This window comes from Harpegnathos saltator, unplaced genomic scaffold (assembly GCF_003227715.2).
Source record: "Harpegnathos saltator strain DR-91 unplaced genomic scaffold, Hsal_v8.6 scaffold343, whole genome shotgun sequence".
Lineage (NCBI taxonomy): Eukaryota > Metazoa > Arthropoda > Insecta > Hymenoptera > Formicidae > Harpegnathos > Harpegnathos saltator.
Window position 1 is genome coordinate 202281 of NW_020230143.1, and position 20055 is coordinate 222335.

Genomic DNA, 20055 nt, shown 5'->3' on the forward strand with positions numbered 1-20055 from the left:
GGGAACAAAGATGAACTTTGCAGGCAAAAAATGAAACTCGAACGCCAACTCGGTCGAATCGTGATCGCGTCTATTCCTTCACCGCTACACATCAATATAACTCTCTTTCTCCCCTTGATCTCTCTCTCTCTCTCTCTCTCTCTCTTTCTCTCGTCCGCTCGCTCGCTCGCTTTTTCTTCCTTCTCTCTTACGTTTCCCCGCGGTGTCGGAAGAAAGGCGATACGCGGAAAGTTCGCCGTGCATTCCGGGTCGAATATTTTTGCCGCCCAAGCGGACACGGTGGCGTCTATATTTCAGAAGCTAATCGTCTCGATCGTGCTGCAAGCGCGACTCCAGCCGTACGAAACGTCTTCCTGAAGGCAGCCGGGGAAGAAGCGCGAACGGAAGAACGGCCCCGTTCCTTTCGGCTGCGCCCCGTTGTTCTCCGGTCTCCACTTTGTCATTATAATTGCTCTGCATATACATGTACATGCGCGTACGTGCTCGTATGTGCGCGTGTGTATATGTGTACATATTTTGCGAAAAATGCGCGCGGCGATCGATACGCAACGGCAAAAATAACTCGTTGTCGGCCGCTACGGGGATCTAAAAGTTATTAGGGCGTAAGTCATCGCCCCCTTGTGCGACAACGCGGCGGCACGAGGAATAGAAAACCGGCCGACGAGCGCGATGCGCGACCACGATTTGCCGCATATTTTTACACTTCGGATTAGCCAGTTTTTCAACACGTGGCCGCTCTTATTATTCGCCTGCGGCCAAACGGCGGAACGCCATTGGAAAATGCAAATCTATCAGACGTCCCCGCGCGTTCATAAATAATGTATCGCACCGGACGTTGCGTAATCGCGCACGTCGCAAGCGCGCGTGCGACGGATATGCGTCTTTGCTGCAAAAATTCAGCTCTCAGCGTGAGCTCAACGAAAAAAATTTCGATAGCCTCTCTCCCTCACTCGTGAAAGAAAGGAAGAGAGAGCGAGAGAGAGAGAGACACGAGGGGATATCCCGCTCGCATCCGAATCGATCACGGAGAGATTCCGCGTGTCGATATTATTTCCGAGCACTCTGCAGCCGAGGCATGCAGATATTACGGGAGCGTAAGAAACAGGCGGCGGCGAGCGGAACGATAAAACGATCGAACCGTCGTATCGAAGTAGCATTTCTCCGAGGAGGCGAAATTGAATCCGGCGTTAACCTCAATGGAGAACGCCTCGCCGACGGTCTCTCGGAGACAAGGAAGACAGAGGAGGGAGAGGGCGATGCGGAGGCAGCAAAGAGGAGCAACAACTCACCTCCGTGAGCGCGGGTGCTCGAGGTAACGCGGGGGAGTTATTATGCAGATGCTCGGGGAACAAGCTCAAGATGTGTAGTTTCGTCACAGCCGGAAAGTGCCCCCGAAGGTGTCCACGAGAGAGAGAGAGAGAGAGAGAGAGAGAGAGAGAAAGAGAAAGATTTCGCTCTGCAAGGATCGACGAGGCCCGCGGAGCTATATGTGGGGCGAAGGGGCCCTCTCGTCGTCGAATCACGATCGCGAAATTGCAATCGGGCAACGCACTCCACCCACGCGCGCAACACGTGTAATCAGTGTCGCTCTGATCGGCGCGATAAAGGCGCGCGAAAGGTCGGCGGACACATTCTCGGCACGTCCGCGCGCCGCTGGCGCGCGTCATCGCCTCGGAATCGCCCGTCGTTATTGCGCTAAATATCTAATTAACCCGCCGGCGAGCGTGAACTTCGCACGTCACGGCACACGTCCAAGTGTGACAATCGTTCTCACGGACTCATGGCTAATAATTTCCTTCCTCGAAGACTCGATTGCGCGATCGCGCCGGCTCGGCCAAAAAAGCGCGTCGCGAACAGGGTATTTTTATACGGTCGACGGGGAGGGCGGGATGGGGCTCAACAATTGGTCCCGAAATGATGCTCGCTCGGGATCGCGCAGGCGAGAGTAACGACCGTTGATTTCACGATCACGCCGTTCGTTTCGCAGCGGCGTTTCGGAGAAACGGTGTCTTTGACACAGTCGGAAAGTAACGCGTTATCGGCGGGAGATGCTTTTTCCTTCGGCAGCAGCCGAGTCATTTTTCTGCGCTAGTGACGGTAGTGGTAACGCGATTGTTACACTTTATGTGCGCAACGACAATGAATATAACCGTGTTAACCTGCACATGTATCAATAATATAGTATGTAATAAAGAGGTACATAAAACGACGGAGGATTCGTAATAAAATGCACCAAAATATCTCGAAACTAAATTCAACCTAACGCCGCGGAGGACATCGCGAGAGACCGCGAGAGAAAATCGATTGACCGTGTGCGTCTTATTTCACTCGCTCGCTCGCTTTGCTCAAAAATAAATTAAAAAACAACGAACAACGCGCAATGTGTGCAAACATGTCGACGGGATACAACGTGGGGCGAGAGAATCGTGCGGGAAGATCTCCCCCAAATTTGATGAGAAGAAGAAGAATAATAACGGGAAGTGGCAGCGAATTCTGCTGCCACTTGTCACGGGCAACGATATAACGCTGATGGGTTAATTCCTCCTAAGGGCTTACTTTTCTCCACGGATAACACAAGTCGTTCTCCAGAAGCAACCGCCCCAACCTCGGCTTTCGATGGACGCACGTTCCAGCCGGCGCGGGCGATCCATACGTCTTTATCACGCGCGCCCCGCCTCCCTTCGGCGCGTGTCGAGCAAACTAGCAGCGGTCGTTGCACGTTCGATTCCCTCGAGTCGCTCGACAACGGCGATTCGCGAGCGATCCACGATCGTCGTGTATGGGACGCACGTGCGACCGATGAAGCCGAAATCGCGGAATGCCGTCGCGCGACTATCGCTCCGTCGGCGTGCGCCAAAAGCCAATACTTCCGCGCGCGTATCCTTCTTCCGAGCCTGTAGCGCGGATTCTGTCGCGGACCCTACCCGCCACGAATTTGCCAACTTTAACGAGACAACTTGGAAAGTGCTATTAGACTATCGGCGAGCCGAGGCTCTCTATTGGATTTCAGTTATCGAGCGTTTCGCGCGGCTTCCTACCGCACGGGCTTTACGGCTGAAACGTAACCTCAGATCGCGCTGCAACGCGATACCCTGGCAACCTTCCTTCCTTTTCTCTCTCTCTCTCTCTCTCTCTCTCTCTCTCTCTCTCTCTCATCCCTTCCCGCTCTCTATCTCGCGATACTCTCCGGGGACGTGTATCGACGGCTATAAAGTTAGTTGGGAACCTTGCGTCCTCCTCTTCAGTATCCCGTAGGAATTCAATTTCTCAATTGAAAGCGGATTTTTATCATTCACCGTCCGGTTACATTTATTCGTTTGTTCCCGTTTGAGAACGCAACCGGCGATCGGTCAGCCGAACGATCGTGAAAAATTCGCGACGCGTCGACGGGTGTTACATTCGCAAAGAATGGCGGACACACGCGACGCTCGAGGATCACGTTCCGCGCGGGCTACCAAGTGCCGTTATTATTAATTAAGGAAGGCCGTCGAAAAAGACCATCCACGTCCGACGGCTCTCTCTCTCTCTCTCTCTCTCTCTCTTTCTCTCTCTTTCCTTTTTCTTTATACACAGTCGACGGTCTTAAACTCCTGAGGGATATTAATCGACGGGGTGGAGTCCAAGAAGAAAGTCGACTTTTATCGAGCGCCTTCGTTAATATCCCCTCGAAGAGCACTCTTAAGCGAACTTTAATCCGTCTATATAACATGCCGGACGCAATCGCGCTTTATGAGTCGAGAGACAAGATGAAGTTGACTCGTGGGGGATGCTGGTGGTCGAAGAGTCGTAAGACAAATCTTCCATCTTCGAGCGAGAGGGGGAGAGAGAGGGAGAGAGAGAGAGAGAGAGAAAGAGAGAGGAGAATATGTGTGCGTGCGAGTGTGTGCGCGCGAGCACGAAAATCAAATTTAAATTATCACATCGCGACTTATCCGTCGCGTTATTCGCCGATTAATCGCGAGCCGCCGAGAGAAGACCCGACCGATGCTGATGTGTGTTTTCGCACACGCTGCACTCTGTATTTTCAGAAGGACCGTCGATCCTTTATGCACAAAAATATTTCTCTTCCGCATAAAAACGTCGAACCCCCCCTCCGTACATTGAAATTCGATGCGTGTACGTGTGTGTTTGCGCGCGCGCGCGCGAAAGGATAAAACGCGAGCTCGCGCATTTCATCATTCCGGCCGCCGTGCGCACTTCGCCCTGCAGATATTTTAAAACGTGTCCTCCCCCTCCCGCCTGTCCCCGCCGCGGTGGAGAAACGGTATGTTTCAAATCGACGCGACTAGGAAACAAAAAAATAAACAAATGTATCGCGCGTCATGACGAAACTGTTTTCTCGCTACCGCGTCTCCCCTCCCTCCCCCCGCGCTCGGCATTCGTCCCCGGGGTGTGCACGCGCGTGAAAATAGCGTAAAAATAGCGCGACTCGATAGGAGGGAATCCCCTCCTAGCATAACGCTGTTATGCAACGCTTTTACCGAACGGGGTATAATCGCGCTTAACAATTCGCACGCAATCCTTATCGTCGCACTGCGCCGGCGAATAGCTAATAACGCGACCGACAGCCATCACGTAAACACATCGCGGCTCGATTAACATACAAATAACTCGATATTTATTTAACAAATAAGACACACTCCCGCGACGCGACATCGCGGGCGGACGAAGACGAAGAGCTTGATAAAGCTCGCATGCAAAAGCGAGATAAGCGCTGCGGGAACGACTCGCTCGCGCAAAAGACAAGCGCGTCCTTGTTTCGTGAACGAGAATGCGCGACGAGTGACACACGGCGACAATAACGGGGCTACGTGTATCGCTTGCCCGTCGGAAGTTCCGAGGGAGGAACGTCGCGCGCCGCGTCCAAAGGCCAGCCCTTCCACTCTCATTTTGATCGCGATTATCCGCTAAACGAAGCACGAACATCTGGAGGCCGGGAGTGCGCAATTAATTTAGCGCACAAGCGGTGCGCCAAATGTTGAACGATGAATGCGGATCATTTTGACCTCGAAGGCGGAGGAGCAGGAGTGAGGGGGCAGCACTCGACAGAAATCTCGGGTAGGGTTGCCAGGTTTGAAGATTAGAAAAGCCGAACAAACTTTCCAAACAAAAGAGGAAGAACTTGAAACGTACAATTTATCTGTTGCCTTCTCGGACAACTTCGTCCCTTTCCCCTCCACGAGGAGGGTGAAACAAGTACAAGATTAGCGCGGTCTCCTGGCCACCGCTAAAGAAAAGAAAACACTACAGTTATGACGATAAACAAAAAATCTTGCGGAACGAGTCATGATACAGACTTGCATAAATAAATCGGACGCATAGAATAGATCCGTCCGTAACTTAACAGCGCCACTGCTACCGCCAGTGAAATGAGAAGCGCTTAATAATTCGGACACTCTTAATAACAGCTGGACGTTGACGGTAAAATGTGCGGAGAAAACCGGCAACTCCAGAATCTCGAATCTCCCTCCGGCGGAATGAATAGAGACGTGACCGAGAGCGAGCGGATGGACGTTGTTATTCACCGACGGGCGCATTTCCACCATCTCCTCCGGCGTGGCGCGGCGCGGCGCGAAGAAGCTAGCAGAAGGGGTCAGCCGGCAATTAGTTCGAGGAGGTCGCCGAGCTGCTCTCTCGGGAGAATAGAGTTACCGGCGGATTGGATTAACTGGCGTGCGTGCGCGGCGCGGCTACGCGTAGGGACGCGCCATTTGTTTCCCGGGGCGTGTTGCGCTCCGTACGTACGTATATAAGCTCGCGCGCGCGCGCGCGATCCCGAGGGAGACAGCAGTCGCAATGAAGGGCGCCTCATAAATACGACACGTAGTAGCTAGGCAGATAGATGAATGTAGGTGTAGGTGTCCGTATTCTCCCGCTCGCGCGGACTCTCCCGCGACATTAGAATGCGAAGGTAATCCGTGAAAATGCCGCGCGAACGTGTAGATCGGCTCTCTCTCTCTCTCTCTCTCTCTCTCTCGGCTCTGCCACGGCATTCACTCCCGTGCGCGTGGTGCTTTTTCTTCGTTTTCCTTTTTTTCCTTCTCTTCCCTGAGCCCGCACGCGCGCGCGCGGCGGGGATGCCGTTGGAATGCTCGACGGTATGTTGTCTTCGCGAAATAAAACGACACTTTTTCGAGCGGGGAAAAAATTGAGGGAGAAGCGGCAGGAGAGAAGCGAAACATCGTAACGCACGGACGGGGGATAAAAGCACGCGAATGAAGGACGTAAAAATTGCGGAAACTTTGTAATTGGAGGAACCTCTCTCTCTCTCTCTCTCTCTCTTCCTTCCTCTCACCCTCTCTGTTCTCCCTCGATATTGCACTTTTGTGTTTGTTGTGTACAAGCGTGCTCATGTGTGTACGTAATAATAAAACTAATGCACCCGGGGAACATCATTCCCGCCCGAAGGAGACGAAGGAATAATGGAAAAAGAAGAAAAAATGTAACCAACATATTCTCGTTAACCGTTATTAAGCGTAATCCGCGCGAGGCGCGACATGTAAACGGCAAGTCGGTAAAATAACGAAATAAGCGATTAGCAGTTGCGTATTTATCCGCGAGGTCGGCCGGTGAAGCTCTTATCTCGAATACCGGCGGAGGAATAAAAGTGGTTTACGAGGACTCGACGAGCGGCATGTTACGCCGTAAAGCCGTGCTTTCCCGTTTTGCCGCCATCGAGGCATAAACAGCGGCTCGAATCGCGGGTTCGTGCGCGCGGATTGCAATTTGGCTGCCGGCCAAAGCGTGAATCGCACCCACCACCCGTTCGCGCTGCGCTGCGCTGCGCTGCGCTGCGCTGCGCTGCGTTGGCTGACTGGTTGGTTGGTTCAGTGAGACCATTCCTTTTTTTGTTCCGAGGCGCGTGACGATCGCCGTTTTATTGCGGCAATCGAAAGTGAATTTTCGATTTCACGAATAACCGTCGATACCAGAAAGCCCGTCCGCGCCGGCGCGGGCCGTCATATTTCAAGGACTAATTGCCGAACGGGACTGCCGTGATATCGCCGCGGGTGGCGCGACGACACCCTGTCGTGTGTGCACGGGAAGGGTTGGAATTGTTCAGCCTGCGGTCGGTCTAACGTTAAAGTGAGGTAGCGCGTTTAGCTCCACATATTTGAATATCCAACGCGACACGTTCCACATGTTCCTCTTTATTCACCTTTTCCTTGATTTTGCGAACGGCATTGTAAACTTAAAGCTCTCGGAGGAGCCATGGAGATTGTTAAAAATATAATTTGCAAGTTTCTTGAAGATAATGCGTCTTCAAAGTTTGAGATGATAAATTTATAACGTCGTTGGAATAAAAGAGGGGAGAGGAGAGACGGAATAATGCCTTCGGAAGAAAAAGTGGAAGGCTAGGAAAAGGAGATTCCGGCTCAACTTTGCCTGAAAATGCACAAGACGAAGTTTAAGCTCGTGCATATCCGTACGATTCCACGTAAATGCGCAAATCTCGCGCGTACGCAAATCGATAGAATAGCGGGTCTCGATTAATTATCTGCATCACGTGTGCCCCTAAAATCGCGAATTAGCAATTCAAGAGGCGATAGCACCGTCGATTTGCGAGGGGTGTTCGCTATTTCGAAGCAAGAAGGCGGATGACACGATCGAAATCGCGTGACCGCCGCCGCCGCCGTCGCCGCGTGCGCGCATACACATACACCCGCCGTCGGCATAAATTATTTATGAATTACGACTCATCGGTAAATCGTGGGTAAATGTGTGTGCATGTGTGTATTCGCGCGTGCATTCACGGACGCGTTCGTGCGCGATGTGCGGCCGACCCGTAGGAGCCGCATATTCTCGATGGTAATGGTTCGTCATCGCGTTCTCGCGCGTAACACACGACGGTGGGGCCTTTCTCGGAAGGCGATTCGACTGCGAAGTTTCTCCGCTCGGGTTAATCCCCGGGTTAGGAACGGCGTGTCGGTTACGCGGCCGTTGGGCGGTTTTCCGCGCAGCACGGCGACGAGTGTGCGTGGGAAACGTTAATTTCGCGCTTATCTGTCCGCCCACTCTCTCGCGCAACCGCCGCGATCGGTCGATCGTGAATTTCCCCCCGTCGCACGTTGAACGCGCCGGATAAATCGAGACTGACGTCTCGGAAAAGGATCCTGCGAAGGAGAATCCGCGCGACGATGCGCAACTTATTCTCTCTCTCTCTCTGTAGATTCTTTTCTGCAGCGGAACAAAATTCTGCAGATTCTCGCGCATGAAACTGATAAAACTCGTATAAAATCTCCTCCTCCAAAGATTCCTACATAAAATCTAAAAATGATAAAAGTGCTTTCATATATTTATATGTACAACCTGTGTGAAATTCTCACTCTGTGAAAGAGCTCACTCGAGAGAAAATTGGCATGAAAACTTCAGCAGGATTTCCACGTCACACCGACGTGTAAAAATTCGAGAGATTCTTACGACGAGAGTGAATCGACGATCGCGTAATACAATTTAACAACATATAATTTAACAACAACCGTCGAGAGAGCGCGAGCGAGCTGTTTCTAAAGGACTGTCGGCTAACGCGGAGAGCGATTCCATAAAGTCGGATAATTGTAACAACTCGAGCGCACGTGAAGGGACAGTTACACAGGCAGCGCGCCGTGCGACGCGACATTATCATAAATTGCACGTATTCGCCCGAATGCTGTCACGACAATTGCACTCGCTGAGAGCGCATGCGAAGTCGCACCGCCGATTTACCGCGGTGCCGCGGGGTCACGGCGATACAATGTTTTGCCTCGCGAGTATATCATAAAAAAATACTCACTGTCCTCGTCGTTGGTCGCGGTAGATAAGACACCTCCACGTACGTCTTCGCGAGGTGCGCACGCAAGTCCTCTACACGCTCGAGGAAACGCGTCGCGATTGTTATCTCGAGAAACAGCCGTGTAATTCGCGCGATCGAATCGAAAGCTTCTGCTCGGGAAGACGCAAACCTGAAAGAAGCGCGTCGCGGGCTCGCCGATACGTAGGGCGCCCCGGAACTCGCGCGCCCTTAATTTCACCGGGAGGTGAAATTTCAATTTGGAGATGACTTTCACGCTCAGCGAAAAAGCCAAGCGACGCTGCTATTACTCGCGAAGATCCTTGGATACCTTTGCAACGTATCAAAGTAAAATTCTATCAAGACGCTACACTTGAAAACAGTCGAAGGGAATAATTATGTTAGCCCCGGCCGACGTTAATTACTTTACAAGGACAATCATCTAATTTCGGCACGGTAGAAATTAATTATGCATTGTCTGGGAGGCCTCTCGGCGAGATTACTCGCGCGAGTTTCAGCCGTCACGCTCGCGACATCTCAGCGGCGAATCAGCGCGAAGCGCGTTCGGTGCACCGAGATTTTTTCCGCGGACGACTCGCCGATACACATAGTCGCGAGGAGATAAAAGAAGCAAAAGTTCCCAAGCGGCTTACACGTGTCTGAAAATTCTATGTCGGCCCCTCGTCGCCGTCGACGAGAGCGATTCTCGTTTTATGAAACTTGCTAAAATCCGAGCAACGAGTACCGCCGAATACCGTGTGCTGCGTTAGAGCTTAGGCGCGCGCGCTCGTTCGTGCGCTGTTTGCGCTTTAATCTCTGGATTTGTGTTTCAGTGTGCTCGCGAGTATACACGGGGGCAAAAGCTGCCTCGGACCCTCGAACACGAAATAACAAAACACGACGCTCATGCCGCGAGAGACGAGAAATATCTCGTGCGCACCTGACATACACACACACACACACACACATGCACAATGGTCCGTTTTGTCGAACGACGCTTCGACGAGCGTTTCAATTTGTTGCGCCAACGGCCGCGGTAACAGAGAGGACGTCTGTTTCGCACCGGTCCGCCGCTAATTACCTGCGCGAGTTTAGATTGAGAGGTCTCCTTGACAATGAATGAGTGTGTGAAATTTCGCATACGCTGTTCTCTCGCATCCGCGGCGCGAGTCGTAGGTCGCGAGTCAAGCGTCAAACGAGCGCGTAGTTCGCGACAACCTTCGTTTCCTTCTTTTTTCTTTTTTGCCCTCGTCGGCGAGCGACTCAAGCGGGAAGAAGAAACGGCCCGAAGATAAAAGCAAAGAACGGGGATAAGCGCGGGAGAACCGCTTCCTCGCGTATTTCTTCGCGTTCGACGACAAATTAACCGCTCTCGTTCGCCGCACCACTGGGCTATTTTTCGCCTCCCCCGACGTTATATACGGGCTGATTTCTATCACGGAACGGAGAGTCGGCAGACTATTGCGCGCAGGCGGAGCGGGGCATTGGGTACGAGCGGATTCGCTTGAACCGGCCCCGTCCACCGGTCGTACAATCGGGTCTGGATTTTCCCACTGGTGAAGGGAACTGCTGTCGGTGAGGAGTGAGAGAGAGAGAGAGAGAGAAAAGGAAAAGGAGAGAAAAAGGGAAGGAAGGAAGAAGGGACGGAAAGTTGCTTGTCCCGACGGAAAGCGTCGGACAGGTATTAAGAAAGCACTCGTCGCGATCGCTCGAACTTTGCCGTGCCATTTCGGAGATTGGATTCTTATGGAGGAGTTCGTATCAATCGTCCGTTTACCCACAGAGACGAGCCCTTTCTCCGCGAGACGTCATGCGAGACCGACCCCGATACGATATAAGCATAACGTCGGAAAGATCGTATGAAAAGCTCGACGTAGGCCAGGAGAGAGAAAGAGAGAGGGAGAGAGCGAGAGAGAGAGAGAGAGAGAGAGAGAGAGAGAGAGAGAGAGAGAGAGGGAAGTTTCCCAGGTGGCAACGGTTCCGCAATTGCCAATATTCGGTGCGAAGAAGAAGCTCGCGCATCGACTTCGTTCGCCGGCTTTTCGGTCGGGAATAACTTTGATTGAGTTTTTTCGCTCGTCGGCAACTTTTTGTCACTTGGTCCGTTCATATCGTTATTTATCCCGGATCGTTGTTCCTTCCCATTTTTCTCTTTCTCCTTCTATTTCCACCTTTCTCTTCCTGATGCCTCTTTCGCACGCTCCGAACGAGAGTTTGGCAAGAAACATTGCGAAGAATTGTTAAAAACTCACGTTACTGATGCGGAAACGAGACGTCCACGCGTAGCCACTTTTCTGCGGTCCCTCGTCTACCTACAACAGCAAAACAACAAACGAAATGAAGTATGACGAAGAAAATGAATAAACGGATGGGTGGATGGATGGACGGACGAATGGATGGGCAGATGGATGGATGGACGGACGGTGCGAACTGCAGCACACGCGACACAATACAGCGGATATGAGTTGGATAACGGTCGAAGAGAGACGGGAGGGAGATTCGACCGGCCGGCTGGCCGGCGAGTGGGAGGGGAACAAAAATTACGAATAAATAGCGGTTATAATAGCGCGCTATCGTTGTATTATTATGCCACCCTCGTAGCATGACTCGCGCGAAACAGCGTCGCGTAATGCAACGCTTCGTATAATGCAACGCGCCGCGCCGAGATAGAACCTCGTGGGAAAGAAGGAGAATTTTAATAAACCGGCGAATTCACGAGAGAGCCCCGCGACTACAAAAATAAAGGGACTCCGAGTGATAAGCACGCAACGTTGAAGCAAGGTGTATATATGTGTGTGTGTGTGTGTGTGTGTGTGTGTGTGTGTGTGTGTGTGTGTGTGCGCGCGCGCGCGCGCGCGTGTGAGGGGGGGGTTATCTCGGGACCACGTTTCTTGAAGAAGCGTATTTCGGAGACGAGAACAATGACCATCAATTATTTGCGATTAATTCGCAGAGCGAGCGACGGCAAATCGAGCGAAAAAGAAATCGTAGCTGCGACGCGATCAACACGATAATAACGCGGTGGCGGCGGCGGTGACGGCGGATTTAAAGCGCAATGTGAATGAAAACCGAGCGAAATAAAGACCATCATAATGACGCGGCGTCGTTACTTTTTTGCTCCCCCGCTCTAACGCTCGCGCGATCCGCATTTTCAACACGGGAGAAAAGTAGACACGCTGCATGAATTCCCGGACTTACGTGGATTCGAGTTACACACAGTGGTCGCCCACACGAACGCGCCCGTCTGTCGACGGAATTTGTTTGCCAGACGGCCAGAATGGCGTTTGCCTCCCCCTCCCCCCTCCTAACCCCTCGCCTACTCCTATTCTTTCCGCGTTCTCGAGTTTTGACAGACTATAATAAGCTTCTCACGTTTCGTCGGCAATTTCATGCGAAGATGACGAAATATTCGTGCGCGCGTTTTAACGCGCCTTCATCACGACGCGTTATATTTGTAGGTCTAGGTAAATATTAGGAGACCCTTCGTGTCTAATCTCTGTCAGACATTTAGTTGACCAACTCTGTGAGGGCCATGAGAGAATTTGTCTTTCGCAATTGTGCAATTGTTGTATTATCTGTAACACTGTAATAACGTATCTGACACCGTGAAATCAGTCGACGAAAAATCGGAAGCAGCCGAGAGACTCGTAACGACGCGTGGCTGGTTTCGGGCGATCGGGCCAATTTCGCATTTTGAAAAGGAATCACTCATATCCAGCGAGTTCGCTGCCACCGAGCTAATGTGATCCCCGTGAAACACGAGCGCGTCCCATTGGGCGATGCGATCGCGTACCTTGTCGCAGGCAGATTCAATTAAACCCGGGCGATCAGACAACCCTGCGCGCGCGAGCGAGTACCGAGTCGAAGCGGCTTCGATTTTCGGCGACAGTACATTAGCGGACAAAAGTTCAAGCACGCTCAATCCGGAGAGTTTCTCCGGCATCGGTAGTTATACGGTAGAGCGAAAAACAGGGAAGAAGTACAAGAGGAAAGAGGGAGCAATTAGGACACACGTGTACACAATGATATTCGAAATCCAAGGTATTCCATTCCGTAAATCCTTCGAGAGATTACCCACGATTTACGACGCGTTTTCGACTCGTCGAACACTCGCCGGTCCGAGAGAACGCACGGGCGAAATGAATATTGATCTTTTACACCGGCTTGATTTTAGCGGGCGGACCGACGGCGCGACGACGGCGAAAGGACGCACGATAAATAAACGTAGCTCGGACGGGAAATTCGATTCAAGGAGTCGTTTGGTCGCTTTATTCACGGTCCTCGACCTCGCCGACGAAGGTATTCGCCCCTTCGTTCACGACGTGTTTTATCGCGTAATCAAGCCGAAAGCGAGATCTATGATCTTCTCAGGTTCTCTCTCTCTCTCTCTCTCGTTCTCTCTCTCTCTCTCTCTCTCTCTCTCTGTCTGTCTGTCTGTCTGTCTGTCTGTCAGAATATCTAGATGAGAGAGGGAGAGGGAGGAGAGAGGAAGGATACTCCCTTGGCGTTCCCGATTGCTCCTTAAAATCCGTTTTCCGAGGGGTGATAATACAACGGAAATCCGAGCCGTCTCTGAGAATCATTTCGTAGGCATATGTCACTGCGCATTCCGAGTATATCCGATTCGGAGAATTTCTCGGAGTGTCAGCGGAAACTTTCGGTTCGTAAATTAGATTAGGATGACAACTGAATTTTTATTCACGCAAAGTGAATTGTCACTCGTCACTAGCGAACTGAAAATTAACTCTCCGCGCTTGCGCAGTCAAACGTCCAGTTTTCTAATTCCGCAGGTGACAGTTTTTCCACTACCGTTTCCAATAAAATTTCGCTCACTTGCTCGCCCGAATGACTTTTCACTCGTTCCGAATGAGGTTCTGTCCCGTGAAATTCTGAGAGCACATGCCGCTCTCTCTCTCTCTCTTTCAAAGTGAAATATCCGTCCTTTTTCAGTCTGCGACCCGATTCCGCGGTCTGTATTAAAATGTGACTCGCATCTCGAAAGCCAACAAAATATCACCAATGGCCCGACGAACTTTCGCAGACGCCTAACGGTCACTTATTATTCGTTACTTGTCAATTATCTACATTTGTTTGTCATTTACTTCGTACACCTCGTATATTTATACTCTGTCGCTCTCTCGCGATTTTACCCGATTTTATGCGCCGTTCCATCTTTGAAGATTCGCTATCGCCGTCGGGTTCTTACCCTCGCGTTCAGTTCGCTCGACTCTTCCGAGACACCGTGTACATCGGGGGGACCGCTTTGGGCCGCGGACCCGGCGCGGTGCTCGACAGAATCGAGTTCTCGCTCCTTTATCCGCGGCTTCCGCCGGCTCGCTCGATAGAACGCGAAAACCCACGAGAGGCATCGCTTATACAGAAGAACGGCTTCCGCCGTGTCATGAACCGCGTTTGGACCGCGTCCAAGTCGAAAATCGATTGACCCCCAAACCGATCGGCGGGGGGGGGGGAGGAGAGAAGAGTCGTCCCCCACGGTCTTATCTATCATGCGTTCTCTCTTCCTCGTGCAACGAATTTACTTTCCATTCCTCATACGCGCCGCGTAAAATTCGCTGTCTCGCCGGACATGCTTTCGCTCGATCGCGTACTTCGCAACTTCTGCGCGTGTGTCCGCCTGTAGAATGGATAAGCATCGATGAAGAGGAGAGGAGGAGAGAAGTTAATGGGAAGGAAGTTATGGACGTAATGGACGATGCGACATTTATACCCGCTTAATAGCGATCACGGACGATCTTAGATTGTAATTATGCGAATTATCGCGTTATGTACGCGCACACGCACCGTTCGCGCTCGCGGATGTCACGAAAGGCCCGGGTATAATGGAGCATTGTAAATAACGCCTTTAATACAGTGTGTACACACGATGACAGCCACCGCCGTCACCGTCGTCGACGACGACGACGACGACGACGACGACGAGGAGGACGGCTGTTTCACGGACGGATCGCGTGTGCGTCGCGAGTTTACGACTCTCGCGACGTATAGCCGAGATAATGCTGGCCACTTAATTTTAATCGAGATACGCCGTCTACTTCGCGTGTTCGCAGTCACAAAAATGTTGTCTAATTAATGCTGCGAGAAAGCTCGTCCCTGTATTGTCAAAAACCGTCGGAAGAGAACGTAATTATACCGCGTGGTGCATGCTGCTTCCACGAGCATACTCGCGTTTTTCCCGCGAGATCAACTTCGAACGAGCACGAAGAGGCAGTCCAACTCGATTATCGCGGATATCGCGAAAAATCGCTCGAACCTGCGCAAACGAGTCGCGCAACTTTCGGATTGGTTAAAATGTTGTCGCGGCAGTATCGCGCGAATGCAATTTGCGGTGCGATCGACTCGTAAAACTGCAACGTGGAGTAAATATTCATGTGTAGCTGAGAGTTACAAGTTGCAGCCGCGGTTGACTGTTATTTCGAATGCGTCGTCGTCAGCGAGGCGTATGTGGTATACGACGACGCATCCAGTTTCCTTGGAGAACCGGTCCCCTCGACGACGCGAGATTAAACCCAGATCGATCCTCTTTCTCTCTCTCTCTCTCTCTCTCTCTCTCTTGCTCTCTCCCTCCACCCGCACGTGTCAGTCTGGCGTTGCGCAATCCGCGTCCCTGCCCGTCTTGCGCAATAGCGACGTATCGCTTCGGAATCTGAATTATCAAATCAGCGCAATATGAGATACTTACGGTGCACGACGCTTGGCAGTCGCGGCCACAATAATCGACGACGAATCGTACACGAGCTCAAGCTCGAGCTCGCGAGTAGAGAATACAACGTTGCGCGCGTTCTTTGAACGTGCGCACTAGGCGAGCCGTGTAATCTCGTAATTACTGAACTTACTCAACGAGCCGTTACGCGAAAAATGTGTGAAGAACGGCGGTTATTTATAAATTTCAAGAGACCGCGATATCGATCGCGCCGCCACTGAGACTGGGACTTCGCGGGGTATCGTTATCGCGATGTCAAATAGTCGAGTATCTGTCAGCAAAAAGCCGCAGATAAAAGAGGTACGTCGCTCTCTTGTTTGAATTTGGAATTAGCACGGCGTGAGACGCGGCTGAAAATCTTTTACCTGCCCCGAATTGTCGCGAGCATTTATATAAAATTAGTTAAATAATCAAAATGTTGTATACTGCAAGGAGGAGAGGAGGAGATAGAGAGAGAGAGAGAGAGAGAGAGAGAACATGTCGCAATCCCGTAATTAAAAGCAAGCTTTTCACCGGTGCCGAAATATTTCTCTCATTTGGCAGAGTGCCCTTTTTATAAAAAATTAAATGACATTTTTCTCGGAGTTGGGTAAACGTGTATTAACACAAATGGATTTGCACAAAGTGTTTGCCTCAAAGTGCCGTCGAATTTAATGAGTTTCGCGAGCTGTGCATGCCTTTCTGCGCCGACGAAAAATACGCGCTACAAAGTGCTGCTACGGTTGAACAACTCGAATTTGAATCGCGCGATTGAAAGAGCCAGAGCGAGCAAAAGCGAACGAGAGAGAGAGAGAGAGAGAGAGAGAGAGAGCTGAAGGAGGGAGCTTGGAGGATTTAGGGAGGGAAGTTTAATTGGAATACAGAATCGTCGCTAAAGCGTATTTTTTGTAATTTTTGAATTTAACAAGTTTCGCAATTCCACGGGGGCCGCGGATGCGAGTGCTCGCTCGCATCAGGACCCCCCAAACACTCGTGTGCTTTCATCCGATCATTTTATTATTTTATAATTTCCACGGCTGCACGTTCTCGTTCGGTGAAAATCGCACGACACACGCACGCACGCACACACAATTACGTGGCGATTGGGAAATCTCGGCACGGATCGTGGCACGATGACTCGTGAAAGAAATAACACGAACGCGAGGTCGACTCGCGAACACAATCGTCGAATACATATGTAACGTCGCGTGATTAATGAACGATATCGATCGACGCGAGTCTCGAGTAACGGTTGCGTAACGCACATCAGGTTTCTTCGCGATCGAAGCGATTACGCGCGAATCACTGAATCATCGCCACGCTCTGCTCGCGAAAATCAGTCGGATAGCTGTGTCGGTCTCCTTTCGCAAAATAAGTATAAACCGAGAGCGAGGAAAACAGAGAAGGAAAAAGAGACGGAGTAAACATGAGAACTGCGCGCTCCGATAAGTCATTATATATTTCTTTTTATCGCTTGCGAATTCACCACTCGAGACGAGGCTCTCTCATCGACAGGCTGACTGAAGGCACTCGATGATCTATAAAATAAAATCCACATCGCTCGCGCACGATATTAAACGACGTATAATCTGTCTGCAACGTGTCACGAGTGTCTTTAACAGGTTGTCGCGACAGACTCCGTAGTTTGAAACTTTGATATCGTATCTTTCGACAGGAGACATCCGTGCCGCTCTTTTTCCCCTCGACCCAACGTGGAAATTTACATTTTCCATGGACCGACTCGTCTCCCTCGTTTCCTCGCCATCGACGACACTCGCGCTGATCCTTTTGTAGCGCAACGTTCCGCTGTTAGCGCAAAACAGGCTCGCGCTCGTGTCAGCGTGAAGCAATGGACGTGAAAAAGAGCAAATAAAAAAAGTAGATTATGTTGAAAACGCTCGGACGAGCGGCAACAAGCGGGCAACTAACGGTTTGCGTCGAATTTTATTTTTTTTACACGCGCATAAAACCCATTCTCGCGGAGAGAAGGAGAGAATTTCATTTATCTGCTCGATCGACGCTAGAAACGAAAATTGCGTGATCGTGTTTTTCGATTTCGCGCGCGGAAAATTATCCCCCTATGACCTTCGGGATCGCTATCGACCTCTCATCGATCCCTATCTCGCGCTACCGGATTATTTGCGTTTTTATGTAACTCGCCAAAGAATCCGACGTGAAAATTGACGTCGGAGTTTCTAACGCGCACGTACTTCCTCCTCGCATACCCACACGCCCACACTTGGTACGCTTCGGGTGTTTGACGGCACAATTCGCCCAGCGTGGAAAGCGTCCGACATTTTTCGCATACCTCTCAGTTTCCTCAACACTCACACTATCTGCAGCCCTCCTCCTCCTCCTCCTCCTCCTCCTCCTCGTCCTCGTCCTCGCCCTCGCCCTCGTCACTGTCGCTGACGTCGTCATCGGCGTTGTCGGAGAAAGAGAAGAAGGAGGAGAAGGAAGCACGTCGTACATATTTATGCACTACGAATTACGTCGATGAACACTTGCTCTCTCTCCCCCTCCTGCTCAGTCTCTCTTCCTCCTTCCTCGCTGAGGTAGCTTCAAAAGTACACGCCGCGCGCCACATCGAGATATGCTAAATGCGCTCTCATGCCGGGCGTTAGCATACCGCCGCATACCAATCATAAGTTCCTCGAGGCGGGTTGTATGCGCGCGCTCACACGTACGTGCCGAGAATGTCGGTCGTCGAATAAATAAATTTCATTCGAGTGCAAGTGGCCAGGTCGCGCTCGATCAATGAATGATGTCGAAACGTCGGCCGGGACGACTCGACGCGCGCGCGCGCGTCTCGCAAAAACGCCGCCTCCGCATTCACGTCGTCAGATTGCGTCGACGCGACGGGCCGCGATCGCGAGAGCGAGATACACCGAGATCATTAGCCGGTCACGTCGGTCACGCTAATTGCTTCTTGACGTGCCGCGCTGCCTCCTCAAGCTTCGTTTCTTTAGTTGTTGGGCATTTCGAAAAATTCCACCTAACCGATCTCTCTAGATTCACCGTGTTACGCTTCGAGATAAATTTCCAGCTTGCGACTTGGAGAATGAATTCGAGCGACTTGAGAGCAACGGGAAAAGCGGACGGTACACTAGGAAAAAAAATTTAATATCTCTAACAAAACTGTTTGGTTGAGGCATTTTTTAATAGCAAGCGAATATCTTGTTTTATATAACAAAATATTTACTTGTCTCAACTAAATATATTTCTCTGCTTTGTTCTCTGGACCAAATGGATTTTGTTCTTAGACTTTATATATAAATTTAAGCATTTCAGTTATTTTATCCATAAAAATTACTTAATAACGAAATATTATTTTACATAAACTAAAATAACGCCCAATGGATACTATCTTGTCTTTCTGTGCACTAAAATTTAGATTTTATATATCAAGAAAAAATTAGAATATTTTTAACAAAATTCATACAGTTAAAGCTTTATGGTTGCTGTGACAAAAGTATTACGTTATACGAAGAAACCGTAATCAAACAAGATATTTGTTTACAGGAACTAAACAGTTTTGTTGGGCATATTTTAACCAAATTATTTTGTTGTTACAACAAGATTTTGGTTCACGCAACGATACATTTTTTCTAGTGTAGGGACCTCAGACACGCACGACGTGACATCGCTGCGAAAATTATGTCGAACCGGTTGGGGAGCGTTGAAACAATGCGACGCTCGAACGATTCGTCCTCGCGGGGAGACACCGCGCGACTCCGCGTAGAATAAACGGCAATTATAAGCCGGCGTAATAATAAATAGGCAAGATAGTTATTTATTTCCGCAACAAATCCCCCAAGAGGCGCCGTAGCGGACGTAAATAAAGCGTGCGCGTACATGGAATATAAAGTACATCCTGGCTTACGTTGCACGTTGGGAAGTTCGGGCATATTTTACACGAAACGCTCCGAAACTCCCGGCTAAAACACGCGTTTTATTTTCAATATGGGCCGCGCTCTTCAGTTAATCTATAAAAAGCCGGAAAGGCGAGAGGAGCTCGTTTATCCCCTGAGTGGCTGAATAATGTATGAAAATGAACGAAAGCGAGCCAAGAAGGGGAGGTTTCTAGCTCCATATTTCGCGACGACGAGGCGCGGAGCGTTTAATTTTCCGCCCTAAAATAGCCAGCTTTATTCATCCTCGATACGCGAAGATGGATCGACAAGTCTCCATTTATTTTAATCGCGAATTGACGCGACAGTTCTCTCTCTCTCTCTCTCTCTCTCTCCTTCCCTCCTTTGCCGTCAGGTTTGCGACACGCGCGTCACAATGTCGTCGGCGTGAAAGCGCGAGAAACAATGCGAGCGCGCGTAAGTGCGGAGCGCGGCAGGTACCGCGAATGCCGACGTCGTCGATTGAAAGCGACCGTCGACGGGACGTAATTGGCCCGATAACAATCCGCGATCTGTGTGGCGGATGCGATTAAATGCCTGCCTGCTTGCTTGCTTGCTCGCTCGCTCGCTCGCTCGCTCGCCTTCCTTCCTTCGGCCGTCATGTCGTGAGCGAGCCGTGATAAAGCGAAGCCGCGCGGGGAATAACGATTGGCTGCGATCGTGCCGTTCCGAGC

At 50.8% G+C, this 20055-nt stretch overlaps 1 protein-coding gene across 2 annotated transcripts in view; it reads right to left on the bottom strand.

Moving 5' to 3' along the window:
* Positions 1 to 20055, bottom strand: part of LOC105187333 (beta-1,4-N-acetylgalactosaminyltransferase bre-4) — a 115457-nt gene that overhangs the window by 62984 nt on the left and 32418 nt on the right. For both annotated transcript variants that reach the window (XM_025300258.1, XM_011148473.3), the window contains exon 2: positions 11023 to 11082. The gene's annotated coding sequence lies outside the window, so the exon portion shown is untranslated. The remainder of the gene's footprint in view (positions 1 to 11022; positions 11083 to 20055) is intronic.